This window comes from Cibotium barometz, chromosome 8, assembly GCF_041138505.1.
Source record: "Cibotium barometz isolate CiBa-2024 chromosome 8, ASM4113850v1, whole genome shotgun sequence".
In the NCBI taxonomy this organism is placed as follows: domain Eukaryota; kingdom Viridiplantae; phylum Streptophyta; class Polypodiopsida; order Cyatheales; family Cibotiaceae; genus Cibotium; species Cibotium barometz.
In genome coordinates, this window is record NC_141053.1 from 4,137,826 (window position 1) to 4,141,427 (window position 3,602).

Sequence of the window (3,602 nt, forward strand, 5' to 3'; positions counted from 1 at the left end):
TATTAAGCCCTATTGATCAAAATAGACTATCACATATTTGAGCTTAAGTAAAAGAAGTGCTGGACAAGGTTCTCTCCTCTGCAAATCTTTATGTCTAGGAAGGAATTCATTCCTAAAGGTTGAACTCTGATTAGGAACATGTGGGGGGGCTTCTTGGAAACCCTACCTTCAGGTAAAAGACACCCACCATTCTAAGTCTAGACTCATTCTAGAGGACTTTGGCTCGTTTGGTTCCCTCCTTCCTAGCATAGATAAATAGGACTTCAATAGAGCTCACAAGCTGTACAAAGTTGGTATCAAATCTTGGAGAGATTTGTGGAACAAAGATAAGTGGGAATGCTCTTCACTTCTGCTGGAACACTTGTCTACTACTTTTTGTTGTTGCAGGGCTTTTCTAAGGGAAAGGATCAGACAAATTTCTGATATAGGTATTTGGCCCCTCTCACAGGGGATGGTAAGAGGTATTAAAAGGAATCTCTCTTGGATATCAGGTGCTATAATCAACTTTCTAGGTGATAACTCTGCTCTTTTAGCTGATTTGAATGATAGATGGGGCATCAATTTGAATGCCTATCAATGGACCTATAGGTTCAAATCTATTTGGGTCTTTTCTAGTAGCTCCAAACATGCTTGTTTTCTCGGGCTTATTCTACACAAAGTAGTTTGGTCTGCTAGAGAGCTACAAGAGTGGGGGTTTATAATGGCATTCGCTCTAGGTGTGGCAAAGGTGTAGAATATTTAATGCATCTGTCCATGAATTGTGAAAGCAATAAGAAATTTCTTAACATCTTGCATGATTGCTATCCCCTTCTCATGGAAAGAGATACTTCTTGGTGAATGTAGGCATATGGATCCTATTCTATGGAATAACATTGGGAGTAGTCTTCTCTGCCATATTTGGAAAGATAGGAATTCTAGTGTCTTTGGAAAAGGGTGTACTAGTCACATTTATGCCTTTGTGGCTAACCTAGAGCTATTGGCTCTATAGGCTAAAATGGCTATTAAAGAAGCTCGTGATGATGAAGATTCCAACATCCACTCGATGATAAAGAAATACAAATGAATGGTAGGAGTGGTAGGTTAAGCTGTCAAAAATTTATGCCTCCACAAGGCTCATTATGGTGGAGAATATCTTGGAAAGAGCTACTAAGATCCCACCACTAATGTTGATGGACATTTGCACGAATATAGTTTTTTAGGCATACATGTTTAATGTCACATTTGAGAATATTGTTGCTAACTGTAGGGGGACGCACACTTGAGAAGGGAGTAGCCAGGTATATAGAGGTAAACTTGGGAAGGCTTGCATCCTTGTACTGACCTCTATATAAAATACAATCGTTGGGACATGCATGTATAGAAGAATAGTCAAGTCCAAGACTACTTATCATCTTCTTCACCTCATCATGTGATGCACAAAGGGAATTTCTTGTCGGCAAGAACTTCTGAGAGACTAGCCTGCAAGTTCAGTAAAAATATGATCAATAAGAAGTAACCATGTTTAGAATGTAACAAAAAAATATGTTAGATTGTTACATACTTCAAAAGTGCTGAAATGGATAGATTACTCCATCCAAAACGGTTTTGAAGATTAAGAATAAGTAAGCTTGCACTGAGTCGTGTCAGTTGGCTTCCTGCGTAGATATGCTTTAGAGCTTCTTCTCGAAGATACTTCTCGTTGTTATTAGGAATATCGCTCGCACTATTATTTTGATACCAATCCTCAATAAAATCAAACATGCCATCGTCGTTATCAAAGATATCATCACGCCCATTAATGTCCTGAGAATATTATTTCTTTAGTCTTGCATACGCAGTAGGATCACTCCTGCGTAGGATCCTCATGCACGCTATTGACATGTGAGATACATCATGTGAATGTAGATTTGTGATATTGTCGATGTCATAATCCGGAATCTACACATTCAGAGGCAAAGAAGATTGTGTCACCTCAGCATGCTTCTATATAAAAGAAAAGAGAGATGTGCATGGAATTCAATAATTATCACAGATACAAAATAGTTAGAGACAATAAAAGATGATTATCAAATTAAATTAGAGACAGTAGAGAACATGGTGCAAATTAAAGTGTAGAATTAGAGTACAAGAGGTCAAAATAACATTAGGAATTGTATACAATGAAGCTCTCAACCCTCATCTGTTAAGGGTGCTCGTGGAGGTCTACGCCATCCATAATTGATCAGCAATTCATCACCAACACGTAATGATCTAATAGCATTGACAACTATGTATCTTTCTACATCCCTACTCATATGTCCTGGTTCATGACTATTCTCACACTCCACAAACGTGCAATTGGTTCTTGAACTCATTCCTCGACTACTATTGATTAAACCTGCTATGTTTCCTTGAGAGTAAGGTCTTCTGTCAACATAGAGTCTTTGTCCTTCTGCATGTGTAATCCCTCTATCAGAAAGAGAGGCTGCATTGAGACATAACCCATAAGTACTCATGCTCTGAATGTAGCGAGTAAGCTGATGCCATGGACCCCATCTATATATAGGTCCACAAAAAGACATAAGAGTGACCTCTGAATGAGGGGGCACATGCAAATCCTGTGCAATAAAGAGGCCTCGTCCTGCTCCATTGATGGTAGATGGAGCAATCATGTAGCGATTGCCCCAGAAGTTAAAAACCACTCCATCTAAAGGAAGTGATCCTCTCTGCCATCCTCCGTATCGTCTTCGATCATACATTTGTACATACTAAATAATGCAAACGAGTAGGCAATGGATGATCTCCACACGTCTCAACCTCCAAAGCAGGAGGTAGAGGATGTGGAGAAACCTCGAGCTACCAACTGACAAATGACCTGTCCGTGCGGTGTGCGAGGGACATGTGCACCACTGATAGTGAAGTCATCCTCGTCATCAAGTGAATATACCTACATATATAATATGGTTGCATTATATATGAGCCTTTGATTTATAAAATAACCAATAATAAAACTAAGGGAGAACAATCACATACCATAGGTCGATGTCGCTCCTCAGGTGGTGGTGCTCGCTCAAAAGTACCATGAGTCATCTCATGTGAAAAGCACTCCCGTGTGCCACAACAACGAGCACACTAGCATGTAATAGACTCATCATAGTAGAAATCATCGTAAACGGGCTCATGTGCAGTATTGGAACTCTGTGCACCCCAACCACCACCAGTAGGAGGTGGCGGTGTACCCTCTGATTGGTCCGAATCTGATTTTCAAGTACCATAAAAACATGAGTCATTTATCAAATGATCGAAGTTAAAAAATCAATAAAAGAAACAAAACATTGAAATCTAACAAGTTCTATGGTATATTCTAACGCTTATTGTAATATGAAAAATAAACAGACGCTACTGTATGGTGGAGACAAACAAGAGGAGGGCTGATATGTGCATGGAGACATGGCAATACTTTTGCAAGGAGAGATGCCTACGCATCACTTTTCCTCAGCAGAAGGTGTGTGCCTTTGCTAACGTATATTAGAATTATTATGAACTTTGCTAGATTGATTCTAACTATTCTCTAATCTATGTTATTTTGTTTAATCAAATTTACATAGACGATAGCACGAAAGAGACTGCAAGCTGGTCACACA

The 3,602-nt window shown here is 39.3% G+C and overlaps 1 pseudogene; it reads right to left on the reverse strand.

Annotated features, from left to right (window-relative positions):
* Positions 1 to 2,147: 2,147 nt before the first annotated feature.
* Positions 2,148 to 2,883, reverse strand: LOC147635839 (uncharacterized; annotated as a pseudogene).
* Between the last annotated feature and the right edge of the window lie 719 nt (positions 2,884 to 3,602).